We start from the raw sequence: 26,520 nt of genomic DNA, 5'->3' as shown, positions 1-26,520 counted from the left end.
ATCACACAAGTCAGGTTAGTTCATAAAAAGGTGACACAAACATATAACTTTAAAACACAGACATCACAATTGAGTATGTCTTCATTTTTATTATGAGAAGGACAATCACAACATTACACAAAATGGTGAATAATGTTTTTTTCATCACTTTGACAAAACATTTTTTTTTTACAAATTAAAGATGGATCAAATGTATTGGATATAATTCTAGATAAATGTTGCTATGTTCCCATATTCTTTCTCATACTACTCAGGTGGGCCTTATATCACAGCCTACGACTGGTTCAACTCGTTCAATCATCACAATATAACCAAAACCACCATTGGACTACTCCTCCATTTGGACTGTTTGGGGATACTTGATTAAGACAATAGATATACTGTGGATATTTCTGGGGGAAATATAAAAAACAAAACATGTTTTACATACTTACAGAGCTTCTATGAATTACCCAAATAACATATAGCCTGCAAAACGTAATACTAAACAGGCTTGCTTTATACTGTTTTGATTGCTTTCTCGTAAACATTACATGGCAGTTGTATGTTTCCGTATCTAACAAACTATGTAGAATGTTTACCTGAAAGAGTACATTCGGGCATATCATCAGCAAACTGTGATAGGTCATTGTTAATGTCATCTTAAATTCAAAGAAACAAAAATATGTTATTTACATTGAGGGCTCTCATAATCTGCGTGTGTAGATAGATACCTCCGCTCTACAGATCCGTCAACAACTGAAAATGTTGGCAAAACTTTCAAAACAAAAGAAAATGCACCAGGCAGTGGCACAAGTGGTGGACGGTGACCATTTCCAGGCATTTAACCCTTTTTTTCCCTCTTTCATTTGTTACAATGCTTTATCTGCATTTCCATACTTGTGGCACTAGTCTTTGAACACAACGCCTAGAACAGTCAGTGACTGGCATGATGGGAGAAAGGCCAGTGTCTCGCTTGCAGACTGGTCAGTCCTCACTGCTTCTGAAAGGAGTCTGTGGTTCTGTGGCCAGGCGGGAAAGGAAAGGAGAAAGAAGAAGAGAGTGAGACAGAAAGAGGAGGGAGAAGGAAAGAGAGAGAGACCAATGAAGGTCAAATCCTCCTGTCATGGCTGCAGGTGGCTCACCCCCCCCCGTAACCCATTCTCAATACACAGTACTTTCTCACCCACAAACTCAAACTCACTCCCCCATTTCTTTCTCCCTCTCTCTGTTCTTCCCCTCCCTCCGTTCTTTCCCTCCCTCCCTCCGTTCTTCCCCTCCCTTCCTCCCTCTCGTCCACACACACCCACACACTTCTGCAGCTTTTTATGCAGCCTTTCGATGGGAACCTCCGTCAATTTCCAAAGTTTCAAACCCAACATCAAAACCCCATCACACTTCAAAAACCAAAATAACTGCTAAGCCCCAAAACCATTGCTTGTCGTGTGAAGGTTAAATGTAAGCATAGAAAGTGGTTTAGAAACCATAACTTTACTGTGTTTGAGAGCTACCTATCCAAATAAAACATGATTGGTTCCCATTGAGATGAATGGTTAGTTAACCGAGGGAGCACATTACCTTAAGAAACAACTGTATGAACATGCATGTGTGCATTAAAATGCGCACTTCAAAAACAACAATTTTAAAGGAGAGTAAAAGTAATTGCTTTGAAAGTTCATAGAACTTTTCAAAAGTTCTCCACCAACAGGTAGTTAGGTGGCAGAGAGAGAGAGACCAAGAAAGAGGAAGCGGGAGATAACAGAAAATAACAGAAAAGTATCAATGTCCCTTGCCTACCTTTCCTACAAAGGATCCCATCCTGCTATGCCCTCACCCTCCCCTACTGTGTCATTTTACCATAGTTTCTAAATGCTTCCTATAGCTCGAGTTGAATCTGCTTCGAGGTGCCCAGGCTTTGTAGCGGAAACATAATTAAAGTGGTGAAAGATGTAAAAGGTGGAGAATGGGGATGACATCAGGCCAATTTCACACTTGGCAGTCGAATGGCCAGGCCCAAGCCAGGACCCTTGCCATGCAACACAGATCAAAGCCCAGTGTCACCGCACCACTGCAAAAAAAAGAAGGCAAAAGGGCACCTAACTATGCTAATCCCCAGGACAAATATATTTTAATCTTGTTAGAATACAAGTTAATGCCAGAGCTCAGTGACTGGACATTGTGGGGAGAACCCGAGTGGACAGATGCACCTTTTACCTTTCTAAATGAGGTACTTCTATCTGGCACTGCTTGACCATAGTCAGGTCCAACTTTCCTTGGGCAACCACCTCAATGCATTATCAAGCTACACACACACACACTGCACAGAGCTGGGGACCGTTTACAAACAGAAACTCCAGCAGTTGTGTTAGTGACCCTGTCTGAATCCCCACCAGGGCACCTAACATGCAAAGGAAATTAGTATTTTGTGGTCCAGTTTGTCCCCTTTCACATTGAGCCCTTCTCTCTCAATAGCACCTTGGTAACCCTTGATCTCTTATGTATGGGACTCAGGGCACTGGGGCCTGTAGAAGTTGACTGGGCAGACAATGAGAAGCGGACGCCTTCTAAGAAGTCACACAGAAGGCAACTCTCATTTCACACACTGTGTTTGAGTGACCCCTTGGCAAAAGAGACACGGGATAGTTTTCATTGGAATGCTAGAAGTTTTTAGGGAACTTTCCATTTGCCTGTTTTTCTCATGTAGGATATCGAATGACCCTTCCTGGTGTAGGCCACCCTACCCATTCTCTCACTTAGGAAGCATTTTCATCCAAAAAGTTTTTTTTTAAAGAAAAAAAGAGAAGAAAGATATGCCATGGAATTTAAGAATCTAGAAACTTGTTAAAACCACTTCCTGGACTAAACTAACCAATGAAATAAGGTTGCTGATTGATTGATTGATGGATGCATACCAGACAGAATTCAATTGAATTGCTGGACGATTCGATTCACTTGCAAAAGTAAAAACATGCTACGATATTGTTGAGGGACTGGCAGTAGGGCTGAGAGAAAATAGTCAAAAATGAACATCAATAAAGCATTAGCTCCAATTCCCCACAATTCCTTAATTTTCATGCCTAAACAGCTTTTTCATCCAATGCTGAAAGTATATAGTCCACATATGACATAACAACCCACATATAAACTTTCTGTTCAATGTTTATAAATGCTGCAGTGAAATACAATAGCAGTGTAGGTGGTTTTTCATTAATTTCATGTCATGGTTTCTGGTTTCTATTCACATTTCACTTACATAACAGATTATGAAAGGAGCAGTATGGACAGACTAGTATGAAAGGATGTTCATTGCACTGTATGATTTTTCATTACGCCTCAGTCATTTCTACACCTAGTCTATAATTTGGAGTTGACCAATAAACCTTTTTAGCACAGACTCTGACACCCCGCGTGTCATGGGCTTCGTTTGGACAGGCAGTCCAATTCAGATCTTTTTTTTTTACTAATTGGTCTTTTGATGAATAAGATCAGCTCTGAAAAAGATCTGATGTGATTGGCCAAAAGACCAAATAGTGGGAAAAAAGATGAGAATTGAGCTGCCTTTGTAAACGCAGCCATGATGCAGTTTTCATCACAGAAGCAATCTGAGACCCCCTGATGAACTAAATGCTGAACTCGGCAATACTACAACAGTGGTTCCCAAACTTTGTTGCTGTGATTTTTAGACATTCAATATTTTTTTAAGACCCCACAAACGACGTTCCCGAGTAGAAATTGGCCACAGTGTGCGGTTGGGTTTGACCCACCATTTTGGGAGCACTGACAAACACACCGCAGATCATGAACATAGGAAATGGAGTCCGCACATAATTTGTTTCATGCTGAACTGTCATGATCAATCTCTCATGGTGCCAAACCGTGGGATACACAGCGAGAGAAGGTAGGTTTCTCTTAGTCCATATTCCGTACCATATTCAAATCCTTCATTTTAACACCGAACATTGTAATTTTTCTTCTTTATTTATATCCCCAAAACAGATGTATTTACTTTTGCATCCCTCAGTGTGTGCGATGTTTGGTGTGGCGCTCTTTTTAAATGCCACTTTAAACGTGTACATGATACTGCAACAAAACAATAAAGTCAGTAAGTAAGTAAGTAGATCTCCGAGATAGAATTGTGATGAGGCATACAGCTGGGGAAGGGTATACAACAATCTCTAGAGTGTTGAAAGTTTCCAAGAGCACAGTCGCCTCTGTCATTGGGAAATGGAAAAAAAATATAGAACTACCCAGACTCTGTCTAGAGCTGTCCTTCCGACTAAACTGAGGAAGTAGGACCTTGGTCAGGGAGGTGACCAAGAACCCAATGAAATCTCTGACAGAACTACAGAGTTCCTTGGCTGAGATGGGAGAACCTGCCAGAAGGACAACAATCTCTACAATACTTCACCAATCTGGGTTTTATGGGAGAGTGGCCAGATGGAAGCCTCTCCTGAGAAAAAGGCACATGACAGCACGCCTGGAGTTTGCAAAAAGGCATGTGAGATTTTGATTTCAATAGGCAAAAATATTTTGTGTTCTCATGAGACAAAAATGTATGCAAAGCGCTATGTCTGGAGAAAAACAAAAACACAGCTCATCACCCGTCTAACACCATCCCTACCTTGAAGCATGGTGGTGGCAGCGTCATGCTATTGGGATGCTTTTCAGTGGCAGGGACTGGGAGACTGGTAACGATAGAGGGAACAATGAATGGAGCCAAATACAGGCAAATCCTTGATGAGAACCTGCTTCAGAGTGCAAACGACCTTAGAACAGGACAATGACCCCAAGCATACAGCCAAAGCAATGTTGGAATGGCTTCAGAACAAGAATGTGAAAGTCCTTGAGTGGCCCGGCCAAAGCTTAGACTTGATTCTCATTGAAATTCTGTGGAAAGACTTGAAGATTGCTGTTCACAGCCGCTCCCCATCTAACTTAACAGCTTGAGAAAATCTGCATGGAAGAATGGGAAAAAAATCCCCTAACCCAGTTGTGCATACCCAAGACGACTCAAAGCTGTAATCGCTGCCAAAGGTCCTTCTACAAAGTATTGACTCAGAGAAATTAGATATTTCTGTATTTCAATGTCAATACATTTGCAAACAATTGGCATTATGGGGGTATTGTGTGTAGATGGGTGAGAATGTTTTATTTATTGAAGCCATTTTGAATTTCTGAAGGCTCTGTATGTGTCTGTGTTGCTGCGAGAAACAAAGGTAGCCAGACAGGCAGGGCCAAGGGCACATCCTACTCACCTCAGGCCCCCTATGCTGTGTGGAGACCAGGCTGTCACTCACTCTCTATGGTTACGCATCATGGCCAACAGAGACACAGTGAGAGAGCCACCGCTACAGTACATCACACCAACAACATCAGTGCAGAAACCCATCCTCAGCATGACATCTTCTTCGTGGTGCAGAGCACAGCCATCCTCCTCACACGCTGTGAGAAAAAAACCAACAAAGAAACAAATATACATTGTGAACCAATGAGAATGTCATATTTACCAGGGGTGCCTAAAAATAGAACTTTGATTTATATGATCCAACCTAATATTAACACTATTGCATGATCCAACCCATTTTTCCTAAGAATTGTGTGTAGATTGGATGCCAATGTGCTGTATACTCCATCACACAATTCATTTCTCAGGCAAAATTCAGGTTCGTCAATATACTGTAAAGAACAATCCCAGAATTAGGCTACGTCTAAAGTTGCTGGTGCACATGAGCAACAAAATAACATACATGTAATACGTATAGTGACTTAGAAGCAAACAGATAAGAGTATCGCAAATGGGGTTCGTTATCGTATTCCGTAAAAAACAGTCATTTGGCATCAATGACGTATAATCACCGCAATGAACCCGAAGGTCAAATATATTCCCCCATTTCAAGGTTTACCACGTTTCAGACCACTCAATGCCCTCCCTACACCGCAGAAACCCATTCTACTTCTGAGATACAGTGCAATTCTGGAATTCAAATGACACAGTGTTCTATGGTGACGCGAAGGATCACCGGAGACATGACACCGCAGATAAATGGCGCGGCCGTGTTATGTAAGCGGGAAGAAGATATGATCATATAACCAAATCTCTGTTTTGCCCACATAACACATAAATCATCAGGAAGACGTTTCACTGCTAAACAGAGTAGCTGGTGAAATTGTGCAGAAAACATCCTCGCCTCCATCTCTAGTGTTGACAACAAAAACATATCCAACGCAAGAAGATAAGCCTCAACGCACGATGTACTGGTTACTGTATCCCAGTGAGCAAAACTGGCTAAAAAGACATCCTTTTAACTACACAACTGGTTAAAAAGACGTCATTTTGGCTGTAAAACCGGTTTAAAAAGACATCATTTCAACCAGTGTCATCACTGGGATGACTATCCCTAGTTGCTTCCTAGACAAATGCAAAAACAGCCACCTTAAAGTCATTTTTCGCAAGTAACACTACTCGCTAATCCAGATCAATATACTTCTGTGCGGTCTGCCACGCACTACCATGGCGAGGCGACGTCAATTCTATCGTTGAGACTCTGAACGGCCTGCACTGTCAACCGTTTCTTGTGGCTACAGTCATTGAGAAAATGGTGGCGGGCGAGGCTACCCATCATCTGTATCAGTAGTATCTTCTACCTGTGCTGTCCTACGCAAACGATTCATTCCCTAAGCACTCACTCACATAATAACTCTCGCCTTCGTACACTACTGTGCTTTAACACAGTTTAAAAGCACCTTAAGACGTATAGAGAGCCCCTAAGCTCGGGTATGGTGAACGGGAAGGGTTATGGTTCAGTGGAGTGTGCCACAGCAGCCACATAGCACATCACTCTCTAGTCTCGCTCACTCCATTTTACTGCTAGTCCTGAGTGGCAGGCGAGAGGGCGGGGTGGCAATGGCGGCCATGATGGAAGAATCACTTCACCCACCGTTCCACAGGAACAACCACTGCTTCCTGCAGCTGGCTGTGTGCCGGTGAATAGGCGCCAGTCATCACAGACTATGAGAAAATAGTGGTACTATGTGGTACTAATGCTACACGAATGGCTTTTCCTTTAAAAAATGTGCATTGTAAATATGCATGTGTTGCAGATTATTTTCTTTTAGACAAGGCGCAGCAAAAGTCGACAAACTACGTTGACACGTTTTGTGACCATTTATTAACAGTGATATTATATATTAAATCGAGAAACCATATTGTAATAACTGAATTTATTTACAATATTTGATCAATTCTGTTCTCATATAGTCAAGTGGGTGGCTAAGCTGAGTCAAAACTGGCAACAGACCAAATGGATATCTCATGAAATGATACAGCAATTTCGTGTCCCTCAAAACAAAAACAGTAATACTGTTTTTTAGTCAACTTTTTTTTTCTCCAAAACATTTTTAAAAACCATTTACCTTCTTATTACACTGTATTTGTACATAAAGTTAAGGGGGAAAAAAATCCCAAATTACTGAAATATTATAATAATAGAATACAAGTACGTTGGGTTACTTTACACATAACCAAAGTAATACATTTATTTATGTGTATACACACACACACACACACACACACATATATATATATATATATATATTAAAAAAGATAACTTACTGAAAACTTTATGAAATTAGATGTCAGAGGAAGTCCAACTGTAAAATACTGAACATCCTGAAAAAAAGCTCCCATGTAGATCATCTGCATGTCTTGGTCCCCAAGTGAGCAGGTATAATCTGCTAACAAACCTATTAAACCTAAATGTTTGTTTGCTTCTCAGGACAGTTAGCGCCACATATTTTCACGGAAAACTAAATAAATGAAACTTCAGAAAAACTTTTGCATTCATGCTAGTGATCCTTTCCAGAAGATTGTATATTATGTGGGTCACATCCACGCCCCGCCCTTTTTCCCCACCCCCAACCCCTCCAAATAAAAAACATCCTTTTGGATGACCAGAGTGACTCTTAACCAACTGCATTTAAGGTCAGAGTTCATCATTTCCCCTTGGCAACACCACAGCAACCTGCGACACTGTCTAGACAGGTCATGGTGGCCACCACCCCAGGCCAACCCCCCCCCGGCTCTTTCCGGAAGGCGGTGTCAGCAGCAGCCAAGTACAGGGTAAAGAAGGCAGGTCGGATCGTCGCCCTCCTCCCTCCACTGATCAAAGCTGACGCTACTCTGTGCCAGGGCCCTGGTCAAAGGGGGCAGGGCCGGGAGATGAACTCTGTGTTTCTCTAATCTGGACGTGTCCAGACCAAATTGTCTCCTTTCACAGCCCAGAATGGACCCTTCCGGTGCCACTGATTACATTAGGGAGGAGAGGCTCTTTTCACAGGGGCCGTTTGCACAAAAGGGGAGCTTCTGTGCCCCTCCGCCATCTGGTCTCCAAAATAAGAGAAAGGGTCCCAGGAAGAGAATAAGCCCACCGAGCCACGCCTCCCTTTAATTAAAGGGATGCTATTTGAATAGATGGGATGGCTGGACAGATAAGCAAACATACAGTAAAGCCTCACACATTCAGCCCAGAGATTGGGACCCAATCTGCATTTGCAAATAAAGCCAGTGTGTACAGCTCTGTCAGATGGGCTCTAACCATTTTGGAGGATTTATGTAAATATGGATTTTGCTGCATAACAGCAGAAAACAACAAAAATCTAAATTCGGCTGTTGAGCACCACTCTCAAGCCATCTGTTAATAACCACACATTTGAATTCATAATGAATTAATCAAACATTTGAGAATGTCTTTGAATTTACAAATACATTGCTGTAGCGTAGAAAGGAATGGCTTAATTATTCTGATGGTAAAATTATACCTGGTTGATCTGAAGGGGATAGTTACCAAAGCTTGTCCTTTCTCAACAATGACATGCCGATGTCTCTTCTTGGCCAATATAAGGGATTTGAATGGTGTCTCTCTGGACATGGTACAGTGCGAGAACAAGAGGATCCAACCGGCCAGCCGTCCTCAAAGAGAGGAGGCCCCTTAACACTTTATCCATTGTATCCCCATTGGAGGAATGGACGGCCATCTTTGAAAAGACACTGGACAGAAACTGGTCTCTATGTATCGTTTCAGAAGCTGAAAATCCTTGCAGATTGCAATTATCTCCAGAGAACTCATCAAATGTTGTCTACGACTAGATATAAAACAAAATCAAGCCTTTGTGGAACATTTTAGAGAACGTTGCAATTACATAACTATCATTATCAGGCATCATGATAAGATTAGGGGAGACCAGGGCTGGAGGTCTCACGCGTTGCTTGACACAGTGCTAATTACTCCCAATCTAAATGGCACTGCGTAAGAACTCATCCACCTGGTCAATTCATGTCAGCATGACAAAACATTGAGGTGAGGGGAATTTATATTTTTCATTGGTGAAAGTAAAAAAATGAATTATTGGTATTTTCTTTGAAAATGTTTGAACTATGGGAGTATCCATGAACAATTATGTTGTGGAAAGGAGAAAACGGAAAGCTATATTTCAAACCTATTTCGGAGTTCGGGATCGTCACCCTCGGATCGTCGCCCTCATTAAAATGCTAGTTATCATATGGTAACTAGCATCTTAATGAGCACATGGAATGTGGGGTTGATTGTCACTATCAACATTGCCACTGCCAGTACACAATACACCCCAAGCTCTTTTGCGCTTGTGCCATTTAGTATTTAGTATTCATTAGGATCCCCATTAAATACTTACTGTACCTGGCAGACACCTTGACCACGAAGGAGGTTCACCTACGGCGAGTCTCGCCCATCGCACTCCGGCCATGCTGACCCCTGCGAATTCCCCAAATGTGGGAATCTCGACTGCATAGTTTGTGGTAGTGGGGGACTGCGTCCACGCTCTCCCATGATTGTATTTCTAGGTATTACTGCAAGTATTTCTAGGTATTACTGCACTGTTGGAGCTAGAAACACAATCACTTCGCGGCACCTGCGATAACATCTGCAAATCTGTGTCCTCGAACAATAGACTTTGATTTGATTTTGATTTGATCTGCTGCCAAGCTACTCTTCCTGTGGTCCAAACAGAAATAAAACAATTACATCACAACACAACAACAGCCTACATCATAAATAAAACAATTATACAATATATTATTACTCTATTATTACAAATGTACAATATAAAATGTACACTATTACAATAATACAATATTACAATGTGTGTATGTAGAGTGCGTGTGTTAGATTGTGTTTGCGTATGCGTGTCTCTCTCCACAGTCCGTGTTATGCCGTGAGGTGCTGTTTTATCCTGTTTCTTTAATCTGATTTCACTGCTCGCTTGAGTTATTTGATGTGGAAGAGAGTTCCATGTAGTCACGGCTCTATAGTACTGTGTGTTTCTTAGCCTCTGTTCTGGACTTGGGGTGCTGTGAAGAGACCCCTGGTGGCTTGTCTTCTGGGGTATGTATGGGTGTTTGAGCTGTATGTTAGCTGTTTGAACAGACAGATCGGTGCTTTCAACACATCAATACCTCTCACAAAGACAAGTAGTGGTGCAGTCAATCTCTCCTCTACTTTGAGCCAGGAGAGATTGACATGCATGTTAATGGTATCAGCCCTTCATGTACAGTTAAGAGCCAGCCGTGCTGGTCTCTTCTGGGCCAACTGTAATTGCCTATCGGTGTGTCCTTCTTTGTGGCACTTGACCATATAACTGGGTAGTAGTCCAGGTGGGCTAAAACTAGGGCCTGTAGGACTTGTTTGGTTGATTGTAATGTAAAGAGCTCCCTTCGTTACCTTTCTGTCTCTCACACACATTTCTTTTGTCACACACACACACACACACACACACACACACACACACACACACACACACACACACACACACACACACACACACACACACACACATTTACTCACAATGTCAGATGTTATTCCAAAGACATAAAATGCGGCGTTTTGTTAGGAATATCGTTCGATCAAAGAACGTTGGCTATTTCTAAGACTTTGTTTGCTATATCGCTTCACTTCCTGTTACGAAAGGAAGAAATAAGCTACTAGCAAACATTGCGACAACCAACTCTATACTGTGTGACAGCCAACCCCACGATGGGGCAGGTGTGTGTTTGATGGCTTATAACTCCATGATGGAATAAGATACGAGGATAAAATGGGTCCCCATTTCAACCCAAGACATTGGCCTTTCTCCTCATACTGAAAATGGTGATATACTGGTGCTGTCAATAAAACGTACAGATGCGAGCAGAAAGTGTGACGACCAGCCGTTCTCCCCTACACTCTGGATAAGAGCGTCTGCTAAATGACCAAAATGTAAATGTCATACCGTAGCAATATTTCGAAGATTTCTTTACATGGTTCAATAATCCTCCAGGCACCAGTGAAACATTCTTCAGGGTGAACGTGTGCTGAACAATAAGACTTTGAATCCATGATCGTCAGTTCATCCTGGACTGTAATCACTTTTAATGACTTGTTCCTCCGCAAATGACACTTTAAGGTTAAAGGTCATTGTGATATTGCTGTCTGGGGGTTAAGGATGAGGTCTACAGATGGATGTCTGAGACTGACTCAGTTCACTTCGACCGTTTTGGGATGACATGGGTGACCGTGGCATGAAGAGGGTAGGTGTCTGCAGTCAAGTGGAGTATATGAGCACAGTCCCAGTTGCAATTAGCGTTTGTTCCATATGAGTCTTTTCCGTGCAACAAATGACGTTATCGGGTCTTACGGCTCCCCATTACTTCTGGTAACAAACGAATTGTAAACAACTTCCAATCCTACGGAGACCAGCGAATGGCGTTCCAGGGAGGGACTCGAGTCACCGTGTGAAATGAACAAGAACAGACACGACACCTGGCATTTCCCAGCCAAAGTGTGCTGTTGTACACCGCTGAGCACACTGCTGGAACAGCCTGCTTAATTGTGCTAGTTGAAGAGACTGGTGGAAATGGCAGTCTAACCTACTCCACTTTTGTTTACTCCAACAACATTCTAAAAAACCTGGGGCTTTATTGACGAAACGCTTCTGAAAACTGTTTTTCTTCTCGCTATGCACAATTTCTGCTAAAAGTAACTAATAAAAAAAAAAGAGATAAAAGATTTCCAGTAGAAATAAAATGCTTAACTCCATTGCAGCCTGGTGTGATGCGAGCTGTCGATGCATAACGGCTATCCAAAAGACATAGCCTGTGGTTTCCTTGGCACCACTATTTGCCCACAGTCCTGAAGTTAATGAAAGTAAGCAAAGTCTTTAACAATGAGCGCCACGGAAAAACATGCAAAACGCTTAAAAGGGGGAGAGTAAAGCTACTAGATGGCAAACCAGAGGATCAAATGTGATGTTTTATGAAAATGGGTAAAATAAAGGAAAAAAAAAGACAAACCCCACATTTGACTCATAAACTTGAGTATTCTACTGATATGCGGTTCCTTATTAATAAACTGGACTTCACCAGACTTTTTTTTGTAATACGCACAAGACTTGACATGATCATAAACCCATCTTTAATTATGCCCTAGCCACCCAAATATACTGCTCGGTCACAAATGCCACGGAACACCGCATTTTCACCACTAGACATTTGCATACAGCAACTGAGAGTTGACACAAAATATCATTCTGCCGGAAGATCCCTTTAATATTGATCAAGCTTGAATTTTTCATGAAAATGATGTTCACTTGGTGCTCATATTTGAGCTTCTGATTGCTTGATGAATAAGGGCTTGTGTAACGGCCTGTCCACAGGTGACCAATAGTACAGAGAATGGAATAATATGTTACTCCTGCTTCCTCCATTTTCAAGTGATTCCTCCAAGTCCAGCCAACTCATTAAAACTTTGTGGAAGCGAGTAATTAGCCAACAGTTTACAGCTGTGCAACCATCCATAAGATGGCGTTGAAGATGAAAGAGGTCAAGTCAAAACAAACTTTACCATTGAGATCAACGAGGGATCCTAGAGGTCATGGCAGTAAGCCCTGCTAAGAGCCTCAGATGACACAAACTGAACACTGAGCACTTTGTAAGCGTCTATAAAAAAAGAACTGCCACACAAACATGAAAAATATCAATTTCACATTTGGTTTAGCACTTTACCACCTTGTGTCACCGACACTGAGAGTTGGGCTGTGGAAGACAAAACACAGCTCCTGGATAAGGATTGTGTTTATTGCCTATCAATTAGCATCAAAAGGGGATTAACCCACATGGCTGATGGGGTGAGGTGGTGCGGGGGCCCGCGCACAGTCACTGAATACCAGGGGTTAAACCTCTGACTTCATTAGGCCTGACCTTTCCACACCATTGTGTGACAGGAGAAAGGACATTTCCCTTGCTCATTTTGACTTCTGTGAAGTTAAATGTTTAAAACAAGCCAAAAGGCATGCTAGCTCGCGCTCAGTGAGATATGAAATCCACCCTAAAGGTCTCATGACTGATGTGGGTTTCCACGGTTTGCAGCAGGTGGGCATTTACCCCCCAACCCCCAACCTCCCTGTACAATAAAGAATTTCCTCCACCTTTGAGCGAGGTGAGATTTACTAATTAGTCATGGTGCATCGTACTCTAGTTACGAGGAACCGGCGGGGTAGACTGGTTCAAACTCTGCTCTGCCTGGCCGTCAATTCAGGAAAGGTCACAGTGCTTTAGGAGAGAGAGGAGGTATTCCAGCTGAAGCTAATGAGAGACCCTAATTAAGAAAATATGCGAACACACCTGCAGGACAAAAAGTGCCACGCATACGAGGAAGCGCGTTGGAAGGAATACTCCAGGAGGGTCGCTAACTTAACTATGCAGGTGATAGGCCATGTACTGTATTTTGTTTCCTTTGAGATTTTTTTATGTCATCTCAAAAAAACTCAGCTGACTAATGGTCAGTCAAAAAGTACAAGTAGTTCAACCAAATTTGTATCGAGAGAGAGAGAGAGAGAAACAGTCCATTTCATTAATCTGCAAAACCGACACCTCCAGATAGGAATACATTTCTCTCATTTCCGTTTTATTAAACACTTTCCATTTTTCCTATAAACAAAGCAATAACGACGGAATAGCATGAAAGCAACCCATGACCATCTGTACCATTGGCCAATTTATCCCAAGTGGGGGGAAAAAAAGTAACCATGGCAGCGACGTGGCATGAATGCGTCGTACTGTATCTTACGACGAAAGTGATGCACTTCGTAGTAAGAAAACAAAACGTGTTTAACATAAGACACCACCCGAGGACAAAAGTTTCCAGCCAAAAGGTCTCTCTATTCAATCTGGACAGTCTTCAAGGCTAGGGGTCGCAGTCAGACGTTGCTCACCCACCCCATACCGCTTTTTCTTTACTCTTATGGAGAGTTTTATAGATGAGTACACCCCATTTAAAAGGCAGTGGCTGAAGGATTTGCAGTCAAATGAAAACAGGGGAAATTGCTGGAGCTGTCAGTGTTACGCAGCTGGGTGGGAAGGACACGCTGTGTGTGCACATCCTAAAACCAGCAGCTGCATCTAGAACAGTGGAACATGGGAAAGCACTTAGCATTCACACGGAGCAGCGCGGTCAACATCTGAAACAAACCATTCACTTATTTACCATTCAAACTAAATTGCGCGTTTGCAACTGTGCTTTTAAGCTGATGTTTACTCCATGTTTCCATTGGCATATATTATTTGTCCCGCTCATCTTTTTCTGTCTAAAGAGACCCTCCCACCCAAATAAAAAGGCAGACACTTCAAATAGAGACTAGTCAAAAGAGGACCTTCGATGACTTCCAAGATATTCTTGCTTTTTTCGGATAAACGCATAGCGTCATCATTGTCTTAACCTTGTCCTTTGACTTTTGAGCGACACGTCCATCCTATTGCAGATGACCTCCCAGTAATCAAAGATCTGCCTGTCCCAGACATACAGAGGGGTCATGCAGACAACTTTCAAGACGGCTTGATCAATTCTCTCATTTATAAGTGAGGCGAAAGCGCATACTCATCAGGTAGGCTTTAATGTCTGAGAAGTTCGCCCAGGATCCTGGTACACGCGTACCAGACTTGAACGCATGAGTAACGTGAAATGTGTACTATACTGTACAAACATGACACAGTATTATTTGTTATTATTACAATGTCTCCTTAAATGATTTTACACTTCGTGAAGGCTCCGGCCTTGTAATATCAGAAGAAATATTGTGTGAGAAAGTGTCCTAAATATCAACACCTTAAAAGTGAGATAGTTCACTCAAATTACAAAAATACATACATTGGTTTCCTTACCATGTATGCAGTCTATGGACAAGACCACAATACTTGTTTTGGTTTTGTTTACTTGACCAGTGCTTACCTTTTAGCAATTTTGACATTATCCCTGATGTGAGTATTTTTGGAATTTCATGGCATCTTAAAGCTAGAATCTTTAATTGAAATAATAACAAAGCGGACCACCCCACCTCTGTTTTGGTAAAAAGCTGAGGGTTGGGCCAGGAGAAATGTAACCGCTCAAATTCATAAACAGATCTATGGATGCACGGCCTGACCATCCATGATAGCGCCATTATAGTTTTAACCATGTTTTGAGGCTATACACAGTTTGTTTACATTTACTTTGTTTACAAACATTGGAGTATATTTGGGGTTCTGACGGCGTACGACATCTGAACTAAGCTCATGAGGTATTTACAAATTATATTCTTTAAGAATCAATGGGTATATGTACATAAGTCCAAAAATTGATGTAGCAACTAAGGATTCTAGCTTTAAAGTAACTGTATTAATTAAGCTATGCAGTCCATTTTAGTGTCGTTGTGATGATTTGGACATAAAACACAGAAAATACTAATATATGGTCAGGGGACATCTTTTCTAAATTCATACCCATAGCCCTATATATGGATAGCCCTTTAGGCAACAGTAAAAACAAAGTTAGTTTACTTATACATACTGGATTACATTTTACATGTATAGTCATTTAGCAGATGCTCTTATCCAGTGCATACATTTTAATACCTTTTTTTTCATACCAGTCCCCCGTGGGAATTGACCCACAACCCTGGCATTGTGAGCACCATGCTCTACCAAGTGAGCTACAATGGAGCAGAGGATAAGCTAAATGGTAGATTGTTACACTATGTTACGAAATACATTTCCTTATATCGAAACACACACTTTAAACTATCGTAGCTGCCTAGAACTGAATTCTCATGTCTTTTAAACACAGCCAACCCTTTCGCAACTTACTTCAAACCTCAGAGTATTCATAATAATAACACGGTTTAACACCAAATAAAGTTATATTATTCTCCAGCAGAATTTGTGTTATTGTTGTACTGTTTGTACAGTACAACAGTTTACTAAAGCTCAGTCATGCAGTGCCTTGTTTCAAACTTTAGGACATCTTTACGTTTTTGGTTGTTGAGGAAATACTTCAGCCACAACCCCCAATGTCAAATTATCTCTAATACCTGTTATATCAGCCCCTGTTTTCCAAACCCAAATGTACCCCAGAAATCTCACTGCACAAAACTCAAGGCACAAAACACAACTGTACTGGGCATTGCCTTGTCTCACCCCAAAGGTCAAGAAATTTGAGCGAACAGTGAAAAATCAAGGACTGTAGTGCAGACAACCTGACATTAAGCCGAAGCTTGATTCTCCTACACCACCAACCCTCAAAGCCCCCCCCCCCACCCCCCCCCACCCGCACCACCACCGCCGCCCTCCACATCCCGACACGCACACAAACCAACAGTCCTCTTTCTACTGTTGTGGCGAGGGAGTAGCATGCCAGCTTAACGTGTCACTGGCAGCCATTCTTGTGTTAGGTGGTATAGAAACACAGGTTGACCTTCGTAAAAGTTTTTTTTTTACAGTAAAACTAAGGCCACCATTCAGAGCGGTACCAGAAACACACACCCCACAATTAGAAAATAGTTTGTAGCTACAGTTTTTACTATATGGGAACATGTTAAGTTTACATTATGAAATACTTTCAACCAGACTATACAAAGGACAGAGAGAGAAAGGTAAATGTAAGGAGATTTACAGTTTATGGATTCTCTTTGGTATACATTTTTTTCTCACTTTTAGTTTTTTACTTTTAAAAGACCTGATAATGATTTGCTTGTTTAAAAACATGTTGGCATATAATATATAGAAAGGTAATTACAAATAATTCAAAGATCATGCCGGGCAACTATAAAACTGCACACTCAAAGTCGTATAGCTTTAAAGGTTTAGTTGCAAATGTCCACTTCAGGGATTGAGTTGATTTGTTAATTCATTCCTCATGCAACATCCAGTCAGTTATAGTGCAATAATTGATTGAAACATTAAAGTTACCTTTATTGCAAAAGTACACTCATAATATCCCCATATATACCGTTTGAGTTTTGCAGTAATGATGAGTCGCAATAAATAGTTCACTGTGTTACAGCAAATGACTGCCAAAAGATACAATATTAAAGTACAAAAATTGTTGTGTAACCTTTGTTTGAAAAGCAGTCAAATAACGATGGGAAATTGCAACAACAACAAAAAGATATTCAACTATATGCCAAGTAACGTATCAAAGAATCATTCTATTGTATTTTACAATAATCTAATCAGTTAATATTATATATTGTGGTCTGTATATGTATACATCTAATTCGATTGCAATTCTTCAAGTTCACGATAAATAATCATTTGGTTTGAAAATGTACTAAACACATTTTTTCTTAATATGCATTATAGAAGCAGCATCTGATAATATTTGATACTAAAGATAACACACGATTTGGTACGTTTTTTAAATTAGGGAATATATAGGTCTGCATGTGTCACACTATCTGTATTTATCAGGGTTAAATGTTTATTTTAAGACATTACAAAACAACGGGATAACCTGTTGTAAATAACCTGAAAACTGAAAAAAATTATATATAATATATAGTGAAATCTTTTAATTTAATTGTTTTATATTTTATACTTTTCACTTAATTTTGAATCATAGGATATGTTGGATCGCGATCAAATGTAAAATCATATAATTTAACTGTGGAGAACAGTCAACCACAAACAGACAAATTCATATGATAACATTTGACGCAGATTTTGACAAGAAACTTTTGGGGATACCCAATAAAAAGTGAATGGTTACCCGTCTCAATGCAATCATCTAAAATCGAACGACCTTGTACGAAGGGGGAAAAAAAGATGAAATAAAGATAAAAACATAAATCCATGTTCAGGGACCTCTCTCATATTAGTTCCCTCACTGACGATTTAACATTGTTCAGTTGCATATCGGGTTATTTTTTTGTCGAAATTGTCCTGGTTCCTAATCATACGCCCTGCATTTTCAATTAGCCTGATCCAGTAGCTACATTACAGCGCAAACTCTTTCCCCTTCGGCTGCACCATAAAATGGAGGATGCTGGCCTTGAATTTTCGACAGCTAAGACCAGCAAAGAGTACAGCTGTGCAAATAGTCATGATCTTGTGCAGCCATGGGGGAAGAGGCAAGTGGGCCCATATTCTGGCAGACTGCCAGGAGACCCCTTCAAATACAGCAAATGCTTTGATTCAAAAAATATGCCACACCAATATCAAAGGAAACGCCCTGTTTCCAGAATGCAGCGTCATTACGTAGTCAGGATAGGAAAAACAACCAGCCATTTAGAAAGCAGCATTGGCTGGTGTCGCTGTTGTGCAGTGCACTGATAAAAGATTAAACAACCAAATTTAACCTACCGTAATATATTGTATGAGCACAGAGATCCCCCAAGAAGTGTTAAAATAAAATATAAAAAGGGCTTTAAGATGAACCACATTCTCTCTGGGCATTTCCATGATGCTAAAATGTAAATCGTGACTAGAGCGTGGTAAGCAAAAAGGAACCAATAACAGAGTAGTAAAATGATTCTGAGATATACGTCAGTATTTTTCCCCAGCTAAAAGCCTCTGGTGAAAAGTTATTCGATTTCAGATCCACATTTTGTAATTATCTTGTGAAGATATCAACAATCTGAGTTTATTAGAAGTGGTTGCTGAAAATGAATGGACTGCAGAGCTGAATGCAAAGTGCCATTTCTCAGCAACAGATTTGACGATGAAAGCTGCTACTCATTTTCTGTTAATATTAGCCTGTGCAGCAGAGTCATGCTCCCCCAAGGCGATAACACTTGCTCTCTTTACCCAACACCTTATAGCATTCCTAGCGTTACTATTTTCTCCTTGCAACATGCCCAAATGTGCTTTAGCGAACAGGTCAACAATATTCTTACCATCAGCCATGGAACAGTGTCCTCACCACAGACATGGGGTTTATGTACAGGGTTCAAGATGTCATAAGGGCCTTCTGTAAACAAAGACAAGAAACATTTTAATATGCTGCTAACGTGAAAAACAAAAAAAATAACCCATGCTTGACATAGGATTAAAGACATGAAATTAAGGACAGAGTCCATTTTAAGTGTAACAGAAATGTTCTTAATTATTATAATTGCATAATAATCCATTGTACATGTCTGCTTTCAGTAAAGTGTTAGTGAAAAATGTACTTTCAAAAAATGTATTCAAAATGTATTTCAAACATATGTTGATGAGCATAGCAGGTTTCCCAAAGGAAGCCGATTTTGTTACAATGTCATCGTACACAGATTGTATGGTTTTTGAATTTAAACCAGGTCCATTGGACCGTCATGAACATGCTTACAGACATCACCGTGAGCATGGCTTGCAATGTTTTTCTCCCTCTCTAATTGCAATTGGAAAATTGTACATGTCAACCATTTCAGGTCAGGTTGGGGACAAACCTGCAAAGATAAAACTTCCCAAGTTAGGCTACACTGCAAACATAATCTTAAACCACTCAAAAACCATCAAAGTAACTGTCCTGTGAAAATATCACTTTTAAAAGTTCATATTCTGTTAACTCATACCCAAATAACGTTATTGACTCATCCTATACTCGTATGTGGCCAAAGCATACATTGGAGGGGGGAAAAAAACACTTCAAAAACCCCACCTCAAACTTGTATCTCGAACAGACAGTTTTAAAAATGCTTGCTATTTCCTCACAGAGGATAGTGAAATGAAATGGCCAGTCAGCGGTCTACTCGCATTAATATTTTTAATGACCGGTATACGCCCACACTATTCTGTCATTGGGGCACGCCCACGCTATCACGCCCTGACCATAGAGAGCCCTTGGTTCTCTATGGTGTAGTAGGTTAGGGCGTGACTAGGGGGTGATCTAGTATGTTTATTTCTATGTTGGTGCTAATATGGTTCCCAATTAGAGGCAGCTGTTTATTGTTGCCTCTGATTGGGGATCATATTTAGGTAGCTATTTCCCCACCTGTGTTTGGTGGGATATTGATTGATAGTGTGTTTGGGCACTACGTCCTCACGGTCTTTGTAAGTTTTGTTGTTTTGTTAGTTTCACTTAAATAAATATGTGGAACTATACTCACGCTGCGCCTTGGTCCGCTCATTACCAAGAACGTGACAGAATATCCCAACAAACCAGGACCAAGCAGCGTGTTCACCAGGTAAAGGAGTTTTGGACATGGGAAGAAGTGATGGGTGGATGCGAAACCCTCCCTTGGCGGCAGACGGAAGGTAATAATGAAGGACAGCGACAACGCCAGGGTTCGCAGCCACAGAAAGCCAAAGGACAACCCCAAGTTTTTTGGGTGGGGGGCACAAGGGCTGGCCGGTTGAGCCGAGGAGAGTGCCAGAGCCGAATGGCAAACTCCGGAGGCGCGTGTCGTCAGACCACAGCCACAGAAACCCCAAGATTTATTTGGGGGGGGGCACATGGAGCTGGCGGCTGAGCCGCGGGAAGAGCCAGAGACTGTCAGGGAGGCAATGGAGAAGTTGGGAGAGAGAGATGTTGTGCAAGTGTGTTCTGCTCAACATTCAACCAGAAGATCCGGTCACCAGTCCGGTGCAACCTGTGCCGGCCCCACGCATCAGGCCTCCAGTGCGTGTCCCCAGTCCAGTACGTCCTGTGCCTGCTCCTCGCACTCGCCCTGAAGTGCGTGTCCCCAGTCCGGTACGTCCTGTGCCTGCTTCTCGCACTCGCCCTGAAGTTCGTGTCCCCAGTCCGGTACATCCTGTGCCTATTCCCCGCACTCGCCCTGAAGTGCGTGTCACCAGTCCGGTGCCACCTGTACCGGCTCCACGCACTAGGCCTCCAGTGCGCATTCCCAGTCCAGAGCTTCCGGCGACGGTTCCCAGTCCGGAACCTCCCGCGACGCTTCACGGTCCGGAACCTCCTGCGACGGTTCCCAGTCCGGAACCTCCTGCCACGGTCCACGGACCGGAACCTCCAGCGACGGTCAACGGTGCGGAGCTTCCAGGCACGGTGTCCAGTCCAGCTCCAAGGCCGGAATCTTCCTCTGCGCCGATGCCCAGTCCAGGCACAGTGTCCAGTCCTGCTCCATGGTCGGAGCCTTCTTCTGTGCCGGTGCTCAGTCCAGGCACGGCGTCCAGTCCAGCTCCAGGGCGGGAGCGTTCCTCTGCGCCAATGCCCAGTCCAGGTACGGCGTCCAGTCCAGCTCCAGGGCGGGAGCCTTCCTCTGCGCCGGTGCCCAATCCAGGCACGGCGTCCAGTCCAGCTCCAAGGCCGGAGCCTTCCTCTGCGCCGGTGCCCAGTCCAGGCACGGCATCCAACCCAGCTCCAGGGCCGGAGTCCTCCTTTGCGCCGGTGCCCAGTCTAGGCACAGCGTCCAACCCAGCTCCATGGCTGGAGTCTTCCTTTGTGCCGATGCCCAGTCCAGGCAAGGCATTCAGCCCGGCGCAATGGCCGGATCCGGGGTCTGGGCGTGGGCTTCGACCTGCACCGGAGCCGCCACCGACACTAATCACCTCCCCCCACCCTCCCCATTTGGTTTCAGGTCTTGCGGCCGGAGTCCGCACCTTTGGGGGGGGGGGTACTGTCACGCCCTGACCATAGAGAGCCCTTGGTTCTCTATGGTGTAGTAGGTTAGGGCGTGACTAGGGGGTGATCTAGTATGTTTATTTCTATGTTGGTGCTAATATGGTTCCCAATTAGAGGCAGCTGTTTATCGTTGTCTCTGATTGGGATCATATTTAGGTAGCTATTTCCCCACCTGTGTTTTGTGGGATATTGATTGTTAGTGTGTTTGGGCACTACGTCCTCACGGTCTTTGTAAGTTTTGTTGTTTTTGTTAGTTTCACTTAAATAAATATGTGGAACTATACTCACGCTGCGCCTTGGTCCGCTCACTTTCAAGAACGTGACACACGCCATTCAAACACAGAAAAGCTGCTTTTTAATTACCATTTTTTTGGAAGGAAATCTTTTTCACTCATATTGTAATTATAGGTCATATTTCATAGAAATCTAGAAACTCGAGACAGTTACTTTAAGACTCAGTGAGGGTTAGGTTGGACAGCAGATGCACAAATCAAGCTTTAACAGGTGATCATTAAGTGATCTGTCCAGGCCGGTCACTGATAAGACTCACAGATAAACATAACAGAACCAGCGATAACTTTTACAGTTATCATCAATGAATGATAGCATTTTCCGACTACCACACCCTTATGGGTGTTTAACAGCACCCAAAGAGGCCTTGCGTCTATTACGATATCTCTTTAGAGGTCTACTGTACATCAACTTGTCATTACAACTCCTTCTGATAATGTGTGGTTTTGTACACTTTTCACTTTATTAAATGTTGGCTAAGGGATCTTGTGTCCATTAACCACATTTGTTACATCAGAATCAGCATCAAAGACATGTTTATTACTTGCACAAGTTATGTCAAACCATAATGCCATGAGCCACTATGTACCATGAGCAAAATGCTGATGGCTGTGCCTGTAAGATCTCAATGTTCCAGGCTGCCCTGCTCATTTTCTGAACTCTGTCACTCCCCTCTACAGTGACGACGAGGGGCGTAAGACTGAATACTATGGATATTTTTACTGAAAGATAAACAAAACCAGACAGTGGGATAGTCCATATCATTTGTGCATATGAACAACAGGGTTGATGTGGGAAAAAGAGACTAAGAGTGCCGAGAATTTTTTTATATTATCAAAGAAACAAAAAGGGGGTTTTGGTGCAATGAATGCTCACTTTACATTCAGCAGTAACAAATAAATCTATGCTTTCTCTGATCTATTGCAGATAACCGCACTGTGTTCTAGTATTCTGTCCAAGGTTTGTCTCATCAAATAGCCAAAGAATCAATAGGCGATAGAAAATAACAATGCCTTATGATTTCAGCAGCCGCCATCTTGTCCTGTCAAACCAGAGGCGGGTATGAGGGTAGCTTCCAAGTCATGTGACTACTGTTTCTTTAGACAGCTACAATGACTAAGCAAAGGTGTCTATTTCACATGCAAAGTAGAATCTCTGACTGAGGCAACAAAAAATGTGGATATACCCGCTGAAGAGCACCTTCTTATCTAACATGTCAAATTCGTAGAAGCTTATTGTGCATGCAATGGAAAAATCTATGAACTATGTAAATGTTTCAGGCTACACAATTTCATTTTTTTTTTAACACAGTCAATTCGAATGGCTTCTTCAACAAAAACTTAACAGTAATTCTAGTGTCCTATACCAAATTCGGTGAATGGCAAGAGATGACAGGAAACCACCTTAGACAGGTACAGAAGACTACAGCTAATAAACATAGGTTAATAAACCTACTGGCTGACACAAATCACGTTTTGGTTCATCTTCAGGGCTATATTGCCTTATAGGCTTTTACATTGATTGTGTGAATAAAGAAAACTTCTACCTGTTACTCGTGTTTTGACACAGTTCCAACATCCAATTTTCATGACTAAGAGCTCTTTTGGCAATTGGTAGCTTAGAATGTACTTTTTGGGTTATGGGCCATCTCATATGCCTTACATTAACAGGTAGACGGCAATTTTACAATACCTCAGTAATTTACTTATCATCATTTACTTGTAATTTACTTTTTCAACCAGAACCAACCTTTCAAATAACTGCTCCATTGAAACGCTCCATTAGGCTTAAACTTCGGGCAAATAGGCTTTTTGTCAGGACGGAAGAAGATGATACCTGCGGGTTAAGAGCACACTAGAAAACTATTTTTTCCACATGCCAACAATGCCGTGGTATTTACCACACGCGCAGTGCAGCTGGTCTACATCAGTTCAAATTTCTCATTTAGCCTACAATGTTGTTGTAAAAAAATGTCATCAATCAACAAATTACACATATTTGGGAGTAACATGTATCCAGCGTTCAAGTGCTTGTCGGAACTTTGAAATGTTCGACTTCCTAAATGGTTGTAGTCATACACGTGCCACGTTAAACCAGTTAGCAAGTCGGACATTTCCGACTTTCCTAGTTCCGACTACCACATGAACTCGGCATAACACACTGTTACTCGTGTAACATTTAAAAAAGGGCCATCATCCTCTGGCTCTGAAAATGCTGAACAAATAAGCGGCACTCTCTTGTGAGGTGCTCAAATGGTTAATAGGTATTCACGTGAGCAAAGGTGCGTCACCTGTGCATCTTCACAAAGTAGTCAACAGGACGAAGAATGAGGGATGCATATTTCCTCAAAAGCAACAATGCTGTTGTCTGTTTGGCAGTGCATAATTCACATCACATAAGGCATGCGTTATATACAGCAATGAAGTCAATTTAACAGCATGTGTAAAAACACATTTCCGATTCACATTTCCGATTCTTTATCATAACATATTAATTTTAACAGCAATGAATGATAGCATTTATTTAGTAAGCTTGTATAAAATAGTAGCCTATCGCGCTCTACAGACGGTTGATTGTCTTACCTGTAAATAATGAATTGTCTGATGATAAACATTGAAAAAACTTTCAAAGCGTCAGCCTAAATATTGATTTAAATTGCGCTGTAATTCAATCGCGAGCGTTGTTGAGTGATTGTAAATTCCCATATTGAATTCATTATTTCTTATCAATTTAGATGGAGACTTAAAACTCCATCTCCAATTTGTTCAGTTTCAGACAGACACCAGACAGACTCAAAACAGTTACGTGCCTGTCTGTGTTGCGCGTGCACGACCCGCGAAAAAAAAAAAAGAGCAACACTTCAGACTGACAGCCAAAGAGCCAATGGCATTGTGAATCTGAACCTGGCATCCAATGACAAAGGACATAATGATAACCCTCGTGCTTGCATACTGGGGCTGAAAAGAATCATTAGGCTGGGCTACGTTTAACTGTGTCAAGCTTGAACTTGAAAATAGAATTGGGAAAACTGTCAAAACACTTGATTAGCCCATCTATTGTGAAATAAAGTGCATTGTGGATATGTTAGTGTAGTGCACCTATTCTGGATGAATCCTTAACTGAATTAATGCACAATTGAAATAATTATTTGAATATATGAAATGCACATTTTACATGCAATAATTGAGCAAAATGCCAGCAGACAGACAGTTATCAATTCTGTAACATCCGTTCACAGAGGCTACAGTTTATCATGAAATGTAACATTTTTATTCTTGACAATCCCAATAGTGTGTCCCAGGACATCTTGACCCTATATGGTAATTGACCATATAAAAATAAAAATTTGTGGAACTTGCTTTAAGTCGTAGCAAATATTTTTGGTGTAGTGGAAGAAGTTTAAAATGTTTTATTTAAGCAAAGCAGTTAAATATAGTCAAACTTAAATTTAGTTAAATAATTGGTCTTATTACTTTGATAGTGTAGTTTATCAACCTTATTACTTTGGATTGTGGGGCAGATAGATCACATATTTCATCTCAAATAACTACACTCAGACTAGCCTACTACACTTTTATACACTCTCCTACTAGAATATCACAGTATGTGCCAACTGTAATAATAGAGTACAAACGACAAGGAGGCATTGTTGAAGTTTAAAATGAATTAAACAACTTTATTTTATCCCAGGTGTTTATCCCTTACTTCAACCATACATTCATTTCTTAATCAAATGATAAAACTGTTAAAAGAAAGTTATGACTGGATAGATACATAGGATAGATAAATAAACAGATAGATTATGAGAATAACGTGTTTTTGCTGAAAAACCAAAACGTGAAAATCAAACTCCCATGTGGAATTGCTTTTTCACGTGTGAAAAACTGTTGAAATTTTGCATCCCCATGCTGTCACATTTATTTCAGATTCAGATCATGTTTTCACATGTGCTCAAATTTGTAATTTAATGGTGTCACAGAGATTTTGCATTCCCATGTCATCACATTTATATCACATAAGATGATGTTTTCACCTGTGTAGTTTCATGTTATAACATGTTGCTTTTACATGTTGTCACATGTTATCACATTCTCGTCACATGTTATCACATTCTCTTCACATAAGATCACATGTGATCACATGTGAAGTTGATGTGTTTTTTCTGTAAGGTAAACAACCAATGTTTATGTATTAAGTATAAATGCTTAGGTTTGCTTGTTTGAAACAGGTTCATAGCAAAAGACAAATGTCTTCTTAGATCTCTGTTACTTTCACTGGATGGCTCAATGCTTCCTACAATACTAAAGTGTTTTCACAGACTTTAGAAGCTGCTTACCTACTTCACAATTGACCAAAAACAATGACAAGGTAGGTC

The 26,520-nt window shown here is 41.4% G+C and overlaps 1 long non-coding RNA gene and 1 other non-coding gene across 2 annotated transcripts; one reads left to right on the top strand and one right to left on the bottom strand.

Annotated features, from left to right (window-relative positions):
- On the bottom strand, positions 1 to 24,939 carry LOC106590106 (uncharacterized). Its single transcript, XR_001325010.2, has 5 exons — positions 24,728 to 24,939; positions 23,895 to 23,981; positions 19,192 to 19,265; positions 5,235 to 5,421; positions 1 to 1,001 (listed from the first exon to the last, which is right to left on the bottom strand). It is a non-coding gene; the product is annotated as an uncharacterized lncRNA (long non-coding RNA).
- LOC123731563 (U1 spliceosomal RNA) lies at positions 9,684 to 9,843 on the top strand. The gene has a single exon (XR_006762773.1). It is a non-coding gene; the product is annotated as a U1 spliceosomal RNA (small nuclear RNA).
- Positions 24,940 to 26,520: the final 1,581 nt, after the last annotated feature.

This window comes from Salmo salar, chromosome ssa29 (genome assembly GCF_905237065.1).
Source record: "Salmo salar chromosome ssa29, Ssal_v3.1, whole genome shotgun sequence".
In the NCBI taxonomy this organism is placed as follows: domain Eukaryota; kingdom Metazoa; phylum Chordata; class Actinopteri; order Salmoniformes; family Salmonidae; genus Salmo; species Salmo salar.
Note: the sequence above shows the minus strand (reverse complement) of the source record. Positions and strands in the feature narration are given on the sequence as shown.